The sequence below is a fragment of the Sarcophilus harrisii genome, chromosome 4, assembly GCF_902635505.1.
Source record: "Sarcophilus harrisii chromosome 4, mSarHar1.11, whole genome shotgun sequence".
NCBI classification, from domain to species: domain Eukaryota; kingdom Metazoa; phylum Chordata; class Mammalia; order Dasyuromorphia; family Dasyuridae; genus Sarcophilus; species Sarcophilus harrisii.
The window spans coordinates 47615424-47630311 of NC_045429.1; positions in this window are offsets into that span (position 1 = coordinate 47615424).

Sequence of the window (14888 nt, forward strand, 5' to 3'; positions counted from 1 at the left end):
GATTCTTCTTAACATATTTCCATATTTGTTGTGATGTATAGAAAAATTAGATCAAAAGGATGAAAAACATGAGAAAGAAAAATAAAACAAACACAAAAACACAACAGCAACAACAAAAAGTAGAGTACTATGCTTTAATCCACATTTAGCCTTCATAGTTCTCTTTGAAGGTGGATGGCACTTTCCATCATAAGTTTATTGAAATTGCCTGAATCACCTCATTGTTGAAAAGAGCTAACTCCATCACAGTTGGTCATCACATAATCTTGTTACTGTGTACAATGCTGTCTTCTGCTCACTTCACTTAACATCAATTCATGTAAGTTTGTATAGGCTTTTATGAAATCAGTCTGTTCATCATTTCTAATAGAACAATAGTATACCATTACATTCATATTCCAAAACTTATTCAACTAATCCCCAACTGAGGGGTACCCACTCAATTTTCAGTTTGTTGTCACTAAAAAGGGGTGCTACAAATATTTTTGTACATATGGATCCTTTTTTTTTTTCTTCTTTTTTATGATCTCTTTAGGATTCAGACCAAATAGAGAAACGGCTTGATCAAAGGATATGCACAGTTTGTTTGACCTTTGGTAATAGTTCCAAACTGTTCTTCAGAAAGTTTGGATCATTTCACAACTCCTCCAATAATAAATTAGTGTCCAAAGTTTTTTTCACAAATCCTCCATCATTTATAATTATTTTTTCCTGTCATCTTAGCCAAGCTGAGAAGTGTTAAGTAGTATTTCAGAGGTATTTTAATTTGTCTTTCTCTAATCAATAGTGATTTAGAGAACTTTTAATATCATTAGAAATGGCTTTATTTTCTTCATCTAAAGAGTATCTGTTCATATCCTTTACCATTTATCAATTGAGAAATATCTTTTATTCTTATAAATTTGAGTCAATTCTCTCTATATATTTTAGAAATTAGGCCTTTATCAGAAACATTAGATATAAAGTTTTCCCCAGCTTTTTGCTTCCCTTATAATTTTGTCTACATTATTTTTACTTTGCAAAGTCTTTTTAATTTAATCTAATCAAAATTATTGATTTTCCATTTGGTGAGGCAAGATGACGGAGAGGATATACGCATCTTCCTAAACTCTCCTTTTCCCTCAATCTATTTTAACAAAATTCTGCCTCAGAATTAGTGCTTGACTGTCAGAATCCACAAATATTGGGAGTACAACATATTACCAACCAAAAATAATCTCAAAATTTGTCAGAAAATATCTCTTTGTGCTCATGGGCAGGGATGGCTAGGCCAAGTGCAGCATCAGGAAAGTTGGCAGTGAGAGCACAGGAAACAGCTCATGGTGAGGAGACCATAGTGGGGAAAAATGTGGTCTCTGCTGGCCAAAAATCTGCAGGGAGAACTTTAAAATAGTGTGAGCTACTTTATCTTGGCAGCAAGCCAGTAGATCAGCAAAGAAGCAATAAACACATGAAGACTATAACCCCAAAACACTAAGCTCTCTTGGCACCTGGTCACAACCACCCAATACCCGGAGTAACTCAGTGTGATCCAAGCACAGCCACAGTAGTTGGTCCCAGTGCAGCCCTAGTAGTTGCCTTTTCACTGTTGCTGATTTCAGCACAACTGCTAATCCCAGTGCAATTAGTGGGTGCTGTCCCACTGCCTCTTCACTGCTACTTCCTGTTGTTTGTAGAGGCAGATTGGAAATGCCCCACTGACCCCAATAAGCAGACCAGAGGTTTTTGTTTTTGTTTTTGTTTTTTTCAAAATGAGCAAAAAAGCATAGCTTTTATATGGAAAGAGAGCAGACTTCAAAACCTGAAGAAATTAAAAACAATATGTCTTTGGATTCAAAGGTGGATATGATCTGGTCCCCATCACACAAGGCTCTCATAGAAAACATTAAAAAGGACTTTAAAAGAGAACTAGAAGAAAAATGGGGAAAGGAAAGGAAAGCTTTGCAAGAGGGTCAGGATAAGTCATGTTACTCATTAAAAGATAGAGTGGATTCCCTGAAAAACAGGTTTTGCAAACTGGAAAAAGATAAATAGCTCCCAGGAAAATAGAATTTGTGAACTGGAAAAGGTAAACAATTCCAAGGAATACAGAATGTGTGAATTGGAAAAAGAAAATAATTCTTCAAAAAAAATGGTGAAATGGAAAAAATTCCATAGGGGAAAAAAAAACGACTCATTTAAAAACTCAATTGGAAAAATACCAAAAAAATTTGTTTAAAGTAAATGAAGAAAAGAATTCATTAAAATTCAGACTTGAACAAATGAAAATGAATGACTTGAGGAGACTTGAGGAGACCAAGAATCAATTAATCAAAACAAAAGAAAAATTTAAAAAATAGAAAAAAATGTTAAATACATACTTGGGAAAACAACAGACCTGGAAAATAGCTCTAGGAGAGATAATGTAAGGATTATAGGACTCACTGAAAATCATGATGAAAAAAGAACCTAAACACTATTTTTCAGGAAATCATCAAAGAGAACTGTCCAGATGTTATAGAAACAGAAAGCAAAGTTGACATTGAAATAATTTATCGGTCACCTACTGAAAGACATCCCTAAATCAAAACTCCAAAAAATATTGTGGCTAAATTCCAGAACTATCAGATCAAGAAAAAAATTCTACAAGCAGGCAGAAGGAAAAAAAAAACAATTCAAATACCAAGGAACCACAATAAGGCTCCCTCAAGATCTAATAGCATCCACATTAAAGGATCAAAGGGCTTGGAATCTGATATTCTGAAAGGCAAAAGAAGTTGAAGTTGGTATGCAGCCAAGAATAACTTACCCAGCCAAACTGAGCATTTTCTTCAAGGGAAGAAGATGGATATTCAATGAAATGGGTGAATTCCATTTATTCCTGATGAAAAAATCAGAGCTAAACAAAATGTTTGCCCTCCAAACACAGGACTCAAAAGAAGCATAAAAAGGTAAAAAGAATTCTTGAGAACTGTATTTCTGTTATGGGTATACATAAAGAGTGCATGTATAATTTGGATTTTCTGTTATAATATAAAAATAAAAAACTAGAGGTGGAAAGGAAATTGTATCAGAAAAAAGGAAAAGTGGAGGTAAAAAGAGGGAAACTGCATCTCACAAAGAGGCAAAGGAAACCTATTATATATCTGAGGGAATGAAGGGAGGAGGATAAACATAGTATGAATGTTACTCTCATCAGAATTGGCTCAAAGAGAAAATATTAGACATATTTGATTTAAATAGAGACTTCTCCCACCTCCCTGAAAAGTGGGAAGGGGATAGTGAAAAGGGAAGGGTTAGGGTAAGTAGAAGGGAATACAGAAATAGTAAGGGAAAAGGTTTAAGAAAAGAGGAGGGACTCAAGGGGGAAGGGCAAAATTCTAAAGAAGGAAAGCTGTGTGAGGCAAGTGTTGCTCATAAGTTTAATACTGGGGAAAGGGATAAGGAGGAAAGGAAATAAAAGCATAATTTGGGGATAATAAGATGGCAGGAAATATAGAATTAGTAGTTTTAACCATAAATGTGAATGGGGTAAATTCCCCTATAAAGCAGAGGTGGATAGCAGATTGGATTAAAAATCAGAATCCTACAATATTTTGTTTATAGGAAACACACTTGAAGCAGAGTGATACATACAGAATAAAGGTGAAAAGATAAAAAGCTGGAGCAGGATCTCCTATGCTTCAGATAAAGTTAAAAAAAAAAGCAGGAATAGCCATACTGATCTCAGATCAAGCAAAAGCAAAATTTGATCTAATTAAAAGACATAAGGAAGGACACTATATCTTGCTAAAGGGTAGCATAGATAATGAAGCAATATCAATACTAAACATATATTCACCAAGTGATATAGCATCTAAATTCCTAAAGGATAAATTAAGAGAGCTGCAAGAAGAAATAGACAGCAAAACTATAATAGTGGGAGATCTCAACCTTGCACTCTCAGAACTAGATAAATCAAATCAAAAATAAATAAGAAAGAAATTAAAGTGTAAATAGAACACTAGAAAAGTTAGGTGTGATAGATCTTTGGAGAAAACTGAATGGAGACAGAAAGGAGTATCCTTTCTTCTCAGCTGTTCATGGAACCTATGAAAAAAATGATCATATATTAGGACATAAGATCTCAAATTCAAATGCAGAAAAGCAGAAATAGTAAATGCATCCTTCTCAGATCATGATGCAATAAAAATTACATTCAATAAAAAACCAGGGAAAAATAGTCCAAAAAGTAATTGTAAACTAAATAATCTCTTCCTAAAAAATGATTGGGTGAAAGAGCAAATCATAGACATAATTAATAATTTAACCCAAGAGAATAACAATAATGAGACATTATAACAAAATGTGTGGGATGCAACCAAGGCAGTAATAAGGGGAAATTTTATATCTCTAGAGACTTACTTGCATAAAATAGAGAAAGAGAAAATCAATGAATTAGGCTTACAACTAAAAAAGCTTTAAAAAGAGCAAATTAACCCTCCCCCCCAATTGATGAACCCTTGTGTAAATTTGATTAAAAAAGGATAGAGGAAAATCAAAATTTGAGTCTTAAGGATGAAAAGGGAGAAATTTCCACTAAGAGGAAATTAGAGTAATAATTAGGAGTTATTTTGTACAAATTTATGCCAATAAATTTGATAACTTAAATAAAATAAATGAATACCTTCAAAAATATAGTTTGCCTGGATTAACAGAGGAAGAAGTAAATTGGAAGAATTTTATAAGAGAAATAGAACAAGCTATTAATCAACTCCCTAAAAAAATCCCCAGCACCAGATGAATTTATATGCAAATTTTACCAAACATTTAAAGAAAAATTAACGCCAATGATGTATAAACTATTTGAAAAATAGGGAATCCTACCAAAAATTCTTTTTATGAACACAGATATGGTACTGATACCTAAACCAAGTAGGACGAAAACAGAGAAAGAAAATTATAGACCAATCTTCCTAATGAACATTGATGCAAAAATCTTAAATAAAAAGTTAGCAAAAAGATCACAGAAAATCATCTCCAGGATACTATACCATGATGAAGTAGGGTTTATACCAGGAATGCAGAGCTGGTTCAATATTAGGAAAACTATAAACATAATTGACTATATCCATAACCAAATTAACAAAAATCATATGATCATCTCAATAGAGAGAAAAAACATTTGATAAAATCCAACACCCATCCCTCTTAAAAACATTAGAAAATATAGGAATAAATGGACTTTTCTTTAAATTGGCAGTAGCATCTACTTAAAACAATCAACAAGCATCATATATAATGGTGATAAACTGGAACAATTCCCAATAAAATCAAGAGTGAAACAAGGTTGCCCAATTTCACCATTACTATTCAGTATAGTATAGCTAGCTTTGGCAATAAGAAATGAAAAAGAAATTAAAGAATTAGAATAGGTAATAAGGAAAGCAAATTACCACCTTTTGCAGATGATAGGATGGTATACTTAGAAAATCTCAGAGATTCTACCAAAAAGCTATTAGAAATAATCCACAACTTTACCAAAGTTGCAGGAAACAAAATAAATCCACATAAATCATAAGCATTTTTATACATCACTAACAAAATACAATAGCAAGAGATACAAAGAGAAATTCCATTGAAAATATTTGTCCATAGTATAAAATATTTGGGAATCTATCTTCCAAGGGTAAGTCAGGACCTATATGAAAACAACTACAAAACACTTTTCACACAAATTAAGTCAGATCTAAACAATTGGGAAAATATTAAGCACTCCTGAATAAGTTGAGCAACTATAATAAAGATCACAATACTGCCTAAAATAATTGATTTATTTAGTGCTATACCAATCAGACTCCTAAGAAACCGTTTTAATGACCTAGAAAAAAATAACAAAAAAAAATTCATCTGGAAGAACAAAAAGTCAAGAATTCCAAGGGAACTAATGAAAAAAAAAATCAAATGAAGGTGGCCTAGCTGTACGTGATCTAAAACTATATTATAAAGCAGCAGTCACCAAAACTATTTGGTATTGGCTAAGAAAGAGACTAGTTGATCAGTTGAATAGGTTAGGTTCACAAGACAAAATAGTCAATAACTATAACAATCTACTGTTTGACAAACCCAAAGACCCCAGCTTTGGGGATAAGAATAGATTATTTGATAAAAATTGCTGGGAAAATTGGAAATTAGTATGGCAAAAACTAGGCATTGACCCACACTTAACACTGTACACCAAGATAAGATCAAAATGGGTTCATGATCTAGGCGTAAAGAATGAGATTATAAATAAATAAGAAGAACATAGGATCATTTACCTCTCAGACTTGTGATGGAAGAAAGAATTTGTGACCAAAGAAGAACAAGAGTTCATTACTGATCACAAAATAGAAAATTTTGATTATATTAAGTTAAAAATCTTTTCTAGAAATAAAACTAATGTGGACAGGATTAGAAGGGAAGCAATAAACTGGAAAAACATTTTTAGAGCTACAGGCTCTGATAAAGGCCTCATTTCTAAATATATAGAAAATTGACTCTAATTTATAAGAAATCAAGCCATTCTCAAATTGATAAATGGCCAAAGGATACAAACAGACAATTTTTGGATGAAGAAATTGAAACTATTTCTATTCATATGAAAAGGTGTTCCAAATCATTGTTGATCAGAGAAATGCAAATTAAGACAACTCAGATATTACTACACACCTGTCAGATTGGCTAAGATGACAGGAAAAAATAATGACAAATGTTATTTATTGTTCTATAAGAAATGAACAGCAGGATTAATACAGAGAGGCTTGCAGAGACATAAATGAACTGATGCTAAGTGAAATGAGCAGAACCAGGAGATCATTACACACTTCAGCAACAATACTACATGATGATCACTTCTGATGAACATGGCTCTCTTCAATAATGAGAGGATCCAAATCAATTCCAATTGATCTGTAATTGACAGAACCAGCTAAACCCAAAAAAAGAATACTGGGAAATGAGTATGGACCACAACATAACATTTCCACTCTTTCTGATATTGTTTGCTTGCATTTTTGTTTCTTCTTTTTATTTTTACCTTCTTTCCAAATCTGATTTTTCTTGTGCAACAAGATAACTATTTAACATATGCTTTAACATATTTAACATGTATGGGACTACCTGCCATCTAGGGGAAGGGGTGGAGGGAAGGATGGTAAAAATTGAAACAGAAGTTTTTGCAAAGGTCAATGATGAAAAATTATCCATGTATATGTTTTGTATATAAAAAGGTATAATAAAAATTTTTTTAAAATAAAATAAAAGATTTTGCATTTGATAATATTCTCTAGTTCTTCTTTTTCCATAAATTATTCTCCTCTGCACAGAGTTGAAAGTATTTGTAAACTATCTCTTATTCACACTTTATATTTAAATCATGAATCCATTTTGACTTTATCTTGTTTTATGTTGTGTGATATTGGTCAATGACTATGTTCTATTATACCATTTTCCAGTTTACCTAGCAATTTTTGTCAAATAGAAAGTTCTTATCCCAGTTACTGGAGTCTTTGGGTTTATCAAACAATAGATTCTCATACTGAGTATTATATTTTATGAATCTAACCTATTTGATAGATCCACTACTATATTTATTAACAAATACCACTACTATGTTTATTAACCAATATTTTATTTCCTATTAAGATAAACCAATTACCATTACTTTATAACACAGATTTCGGTCTGTTACAGATAGGCAACCTTCATTTGCTTTTTTCCCATTAATTCCCTTGAAATTCTTGCCCTTTTGTTCTTCCAGTTGAATATTGCTAGTATTTTTCCTAGCTCTATAAAATAATTTCTTGACAGTTTGATTGGTAGGACACTGAATAAGTAGATTGATTTAGTTAGAATTTTTATTTTTATTATATTAGCTTGGCCTATTCATGAACATTTGATATTCTTTCAGTAGTTTAGATCTAAGAGTGTTTTGTAATTGTGTTCATATAGTTATATAGTTCCTGGCTTTGTCTTGGAAGATAGAATTATATATATATATATATATATATATATATTATATCATCATACTATAAATCACTCAACAAAATGATTGAATCAGTTCACAGTTGCACCAACAATGAATTAGTATTTCAATTTTCCCACATCCCCTCCAACATTTATAATGTTCTGTTGTATTAGCTAATATGATAAATGTGAGGTAGTACTTCAAAGTTGTTGATTTTCATTTATTAAATCAACAGACATTTAATGTATATTATTTATAGTGCTATGAAAAGCTTTAATTTCTTTATATGAAACTCCCTGCTCATATCCTTTGATCATTTATTAATTGTGGAATGCCTTGTATTCTTATAAATTTGGTTCAGTTCTCTATATGTTTGAGAATTGAGGTATTTCTTTTAGTGCATAGAATTGGAAATTGTGTGTATGCCCATCAATTGAGGAATGATTAAATTAGTTATGGTATATGAATATAATGAATATTGTTGTTCTATAAGAAATGATGAGAAGGTTGATTTCAGAAAAGCCTGGAAAGAGTAAAGTGAGTAGAATTAACAGAACATTATACACAATAACAACAAGATTATATGATGATCAACTGTGATAGACTTGGTTCTTCTCAACAATGTTGTAATTAAAGGCAGTTCCAATAAATGCAGGATGTAAAATGTCACCTGCATCCAAAGAGACAACTATGAGACTAAATATGGATCAAAGCAGCATAATGTTTTCATTTTGTTTTCTTTCTCCTATTTTTCCCTTTTAGTCTGTTTTTTTCTTGCACAAAATAACAAATATAGAAATGTTTTAAAGCCTTGCACATATATAACATATCAAGATTTCTTGCTGTCTTGGGAAGGGGAGAGATTAGGGACTAAGGAAGAAAAATTTGGATCCAAAATTCTTATAAAAATGAATGCTGAAAATTATCTTTACATGTATTTAGAAATACATAGTACTATTAAGAAAAAAAATTAAAGAAAATAGGCCTTTATGAAAAACACTGTTTTCCTTCTAATATTAGTGGCATTAGTATTGTCTGGGCAAAAATGTTTTAATTTAATATAATCAAAATTATCCATTTGGTCTTTCATAGTGTTCTCCATCTCTTGTTTGGCTATAAATTATTTCCTTTTCCATAGTTGGGAAAGTTAAACTATTCCTTTCTTTCCTGATTTATTATGGTATCATCTTTTACATCTAAATTGTGTACTGTTTTGGCTCATCTTGACATGCACTGCAAAATTTTGGACTATGCTTGTTTCTTCCACAGTATTTTACAACTATATTAGATATAGAGTTACTTTTCTCAAAAGATGGAGTCCTTGTGTTTATCAAACACTATAGTCACTTACTACTATATCTTGAATATCTAATGTATTAAACTGATCACTACTCAGTCTCTTACCCAGTACCAAGTAGTTTTGATGAATACTGCTTTATAATAGTTTTAGATCTCTTATGGTTAGACTACCTTCTTTTGAATTTATTTTCATGAGTTTCCTTGATATTCTTGACCTTTTGTTCTTCCAGATGAAATCTGTTATTACTTTTTTGTAGATCTATAAAATAATTTTGGTCACTTGATTGATAAGTCACTGAATAAGTAAATTGATTCAGGTAAAATTATCATTTTTATGATATTAATATTATGATTTTATGATATTACTCATGAGTAATTAATAATTTTCCAGCTGTTTACATATGACTGCATTTGTGTGAAAAGTGTTTTCTAGTTGTGTTTATATAGCTACTTGGTGTTTTGACACCAAGTTTTTGACACACAGATTTCTTTGTTTTGCAGATTACCAAATATTTTATATTGTCTTCAGTTATTTTAATTGGAATTTCTCTTTCTATTTCTTACTTAATATACAATGTAATTTACCCCTGTTCTGCTTCCCCTTTCCTCTTCTCTGAATACAAGACTATTTTCACCCTTTAATTATTTTTGTCATAACAATAAAATCAACTTATATCTAGACCCTCTCTATATATTCTTTCTAATCACCCTAATAGATACACTATTCTTAAGAGTGAGAAGTATCACTTCCTTTGTAGGGATATAAACAGTTAACCTTATTGAATACCATGTTGTTATTGTTGTTTTACTTTCTTCTTTTCACTTTTTATGCTTCTCTTGAGTCTTGTAATTGAAGATCAAATTTTCTATTCAGCTCTTTTTTTTTTCTATCAGAAAAGTTTGAAAGTTTCCTATGTCATTGAAAATTCATTTTTTTTTAATCCAGAAGATTATATACAATTTTTCTAGGTTGTGGATTCTTGGTTGTATTTCAAGCTCCTTTTGCCTTCTGGAATAAAATATCCCAAGCCTTCTGATCCTTTAATGTAGAAGCTTCTGTGTCCTGTATAATTCTGATGGTGGCTCCTTAATATTTGAATTAATACTTTCTGACTGCTTGCAGTATTTTCTCCTAGATCTAATAGCTCTGGAATTTGGCTACAATGTTTTTTAGGGTTTTCATATCGAGATTTCTTTCAGGAGTTGATCAGTAGATTCTATCAATGACTATTTATCCACCAATTTATGGGTTGAGCTGTGTCTGGAGTCTTTATGGCTGACCTCCTGAGCCTGCAACACAAGGCTTTGATTGATGATTTGTGCTATGTCTAAGAAACACTTTCTGGTGTGCCCAGACCTTGCCTGCACTAACCTGCACTTCCCTTTTACCCAAGTGATAAAGACCTTCAGTCCATCTTTGTATGGATTCTATCACTCCATAGGATTAGAGGCTTCATTTGACATTGTCCTTGAAGGAAACTGGGATGAACTTGGGCAACATCCTGCCTTCTCTCTGATATTTTGGCTTCTCTTCTCCCCACCCAATACTTCATTTTACACTTTCTAGAGGTAATATTTCATAACACCTACTACAGAGTTTAGAGTCAGGAAAACTGGAGTAGAGATTCTGGTTCAGAATTGCTACTTATGAAATCCTGGACAAGTCATTTAACCAATCTAAGTCTCAATTTCTTCACGTATAAAATCAAAAGATTGGAATCAGTGAATAATAAAATCCCTTCTGGCTTCAAATATATGATGGTATGATTTTTACATGACCTCCACCTCTTTCCTCCAATTACACAATGTATTTTATACCATTTTTTGAAGTTGTCATCAGTGACAATATGTTTCATCCTCCTCATACCTATCAAGCATCTCTTTTCCTTTTAACAAACACTAGGCTGTTGCATCTTTATGTCACCTTTATATCAGGTCATGTGAGACCTAAAGATTTTTCATTACTTAATAGCTTTATTGGAAGTAAGTTTTTAAAAAAGCATAACCCATGCACATAGGTAACCACACAAAGTATACATTTCCAAATGCAATTGACTTTTCAAAAACAAAAGAGTAAGTGAAAATAGAAATGGGACAAATGATTGCTGCAAACATTCTAAATGAACTGTGTAACTCATGAGGCATGGAACACTCCTGTTGGTACTATCTGAATTTTGAATGTATTGCTTCATTACCTCCAGTATCATCTTTCTTCATTGTATTGCTTAGATCAAATTGATAAAAAAGAACTTTGCAAAAGAATCCACATTTTACATCATTATATGTTTCTTTTCTATCTCTATAGTTTCATAGGCAGGATTTAGTTTTAGTTTTTCAGAATCAAGGAAAATTGAATATTTAAAAATGGGTATTTGAGGGCAGAGACCATATATTATATCACTTCCTATCTTCAAGCCTTCCTGGGCAGGCATCTAATTAAAAAATGCAGCTGAAGAAATAGGGAGACCTAAATCCTAAGTTCTCTGTAGTGTAACATTTTCTCATCTATAAAGTGGGTTAATAATAGCATGTACATCACAAAATTATTTTTAAGATCAAATGAGATAATGAGATATTAAATAAACTTTGAAAACCTTCAATGTCAACTAAATGGCCACTTGTAATTAGCATTGGAGGTAGGGTTCAAATTCAGGGCTTATTAACCCAAATCTAGCCTAGTCTCTATTATATCTTACTGTTATTATAATCTATGTAGCAAATTTTCCTCAACCAATTTCTATACAATCAATTATACTGGCAGATTAGATCCTCAGGGGATCCTCGAGGGCTCAACAGGGTGAGGGAGGACTGCTTTGGTATTATACTTCACATTCTTCCACCAATGTGCTTTCCCCATAATTATTAATTTACATCAATAAGTCAGAAAACTTTAATTAAACTTTTAAAAGGTATATTTTCTTGATTTAAAAAACACAAAATTCTGTGATAGTTTCTCAGAGGCATATACAGAATCCAAAAGAAAATGGAATGAAGCTTATGGAGCACATGTGGGAAAAAGGTACCTTATATCTTCTTTTGTTCCTCTTTGTAAGTTACCCATATATTTACCTTTAGGTAAATTGAAACTTTCTGTTGATCTTATTGTAGAATCCTGAAGTCTTTCCTTACTGTATGTATTTTTTTGCTCATTTCTCAAAATGATACTGCTACCATTCGTTGCTATTGTAGGGACATTGCTAGGACATGAGCAAAATGTGTAAAAACATTAATCCTCCAAAATTCCAAAGTTGTACCCTAATCAAGGGGAGAAAATGATACAAAGGATTTATATTACTTCCTAACTGAAATCCTTTTTTTTTTTTTTTTTTTTTTTTTTTTTTAAGGAGAATTGGCTGGAATTCTCTCTCATCCATACTTTCAGATATGGGATTCTTAGATTAAGTACTGATTGCTATTTTATGTTGGAACTACAAAGACTGAATATCTTAAGCAAATAATCAAATTCCTCCTGTAGAGTGTTCCTTTATTTTGTCCAATGACTTTCAAGAAATGAACATTCCTAATCCAACATACATGATTGTTTGATTGATTGATCCCTTATTAATATTCAGGTTTTTTTAACTCTAAATATTCTTAATTGTTCACTAGAATTTGGTGCCTAGGTGACCTTCATCTATATATCTTTGATGATATTCATTAGAAGAATCTATCTAGATGTCAAGTCATATAGATCACCAATTTGTTTTACATATACAAGAAGCAAGCAAAAGATATTGACATATTGATAATTATTATTATGTTAAGATCATATTTCTGTAGAATTTTAAGTTTTAGGAAGTAGCTTATATAAACTATTAGATATTTGAGGAAAACTGTATAAACTATTTGCACAAAAAGTCTATCTATACAATTAGCAAGAACATTTAGCTAGGTAGTATCTTTGGAATATTTTCATGATAAAACTGAGAGAAGTCAATACACTGATAATATTCAAAGAAAAGGTTATAAAGAGGATGTGGATGAAATAATAATAAGTAAATGATAACAGAATAGATATCTTCAGCCATAAAAGTTTTAACTTTGGGTGTGCTAATCACTAAAGGGGGCAATAATAATTTCCATCTCTATCAAGCCATGCCATAAATATCAGCTGATAAGTCTTAAACTACATTTTAACTAACAAGGTGAATTTTTAGCTGAAATACTCAGACTTCTAATGTTATGTATCTTTTAAGAATCAGCTATTACACATGTGCCATAGAAGATATTATAAGATTTGTGGCAAAAGCAGTCCTGCTTTGAAGATAAGAACCTAGCTTTCAAGGGGAGCTGACTTCCTTTAGTGTTCTTTAGTTTAACTTATTTTTTATAACTGAATAGCATAATCTTGATTTTATAACAACGGATTTTAACAGAAACTAAATGTTAGAAAATTCACTGTTTTTTTTTCCAATTTTACCATTGCAGGTTATTTTGATGATCTGGATTCTGACCAAAATTTTTGAATAGACACTTGCACTCCACAATTCCATTACTCTGGAATTATGAGATATTACTTTTAGGGTTCTATATCACAATACACTAATATATTTCTTATTCTTGTTATTATTTTTCATATTGTTCATTAAATCAAATCATGTAAAAACATGAAAAAATTATATTATTTAATGAAAACAAAGTGTGCTTAGCTAAAGCCTAGTCCCAGCTAGGACATAGCAAAACAATTTGTTATGCATGATATTATTAAGTATTTGTAAAAGTGGAATCAAAGATTTATCCATAGACACAAACAGAATCTCATTACTATATATAAGTTCATAGGTACTATATTGTTTGCATTGATGTTTTCCTTTAAGATCTATCATAGAAACTAAAGATGTAATATGCTACATCTCTGGAATTTGGAATGGACTAAATTTGATTGCTGTGCCATTGTAGATGAAGATTATAGTGTTGTTGATGATAATGCTTCTAATGATGATAGTGGTGATGATTACAATGACAATAATGATGATGAGACAACATGGAATAATTGATAAATGGCAGATGATGTAGTCATGAATGTCAGGATTAAAATATTGATGATGTTGCATAATTTCTTTCTGTCCAAAAACAAGACACTTTTAGTTTTAGTGCTCCTGAAAAATCTTCAGAACTTTTTTGTAAAGAGAATTTAGCTACCTGTATCAATGGGTGAAATTTTGACACCCAGCAGGTCCCCTTCTTGATGAAATCACAAGTTCAGATTATAGAGATTAAAAGAATTGCTACAAATTAAAAATGAAGCAAAGGTGTCAATTTACATGTGGAGAACATTATTCATACATAGAAATGAACACTTACCAAGCTGCATATGTATCCATCCATATCCAAATATTTGTGTAATTCTATGTATATGTCTACATTTCAGAGAAGTTGATCATCTATGCTTTATATGACAGAAAAAAATATTTTAAATATTGGAAGGGCCATGGAAAAATTGGAACAAAATTAAGTCTCTGTTGGTGGAGTTGTGAACTGATCTTTTATTATTATTATTATTATAACTTTTTATTGACAGAACCCATGCCAGGATAATTTTTTACAACATTATCCCTTGCACTCACTTCTGTTCCGATTTTCCCCCTTTCTCCCTCCACCTCCTCCCCTAGATGGCAAGCAG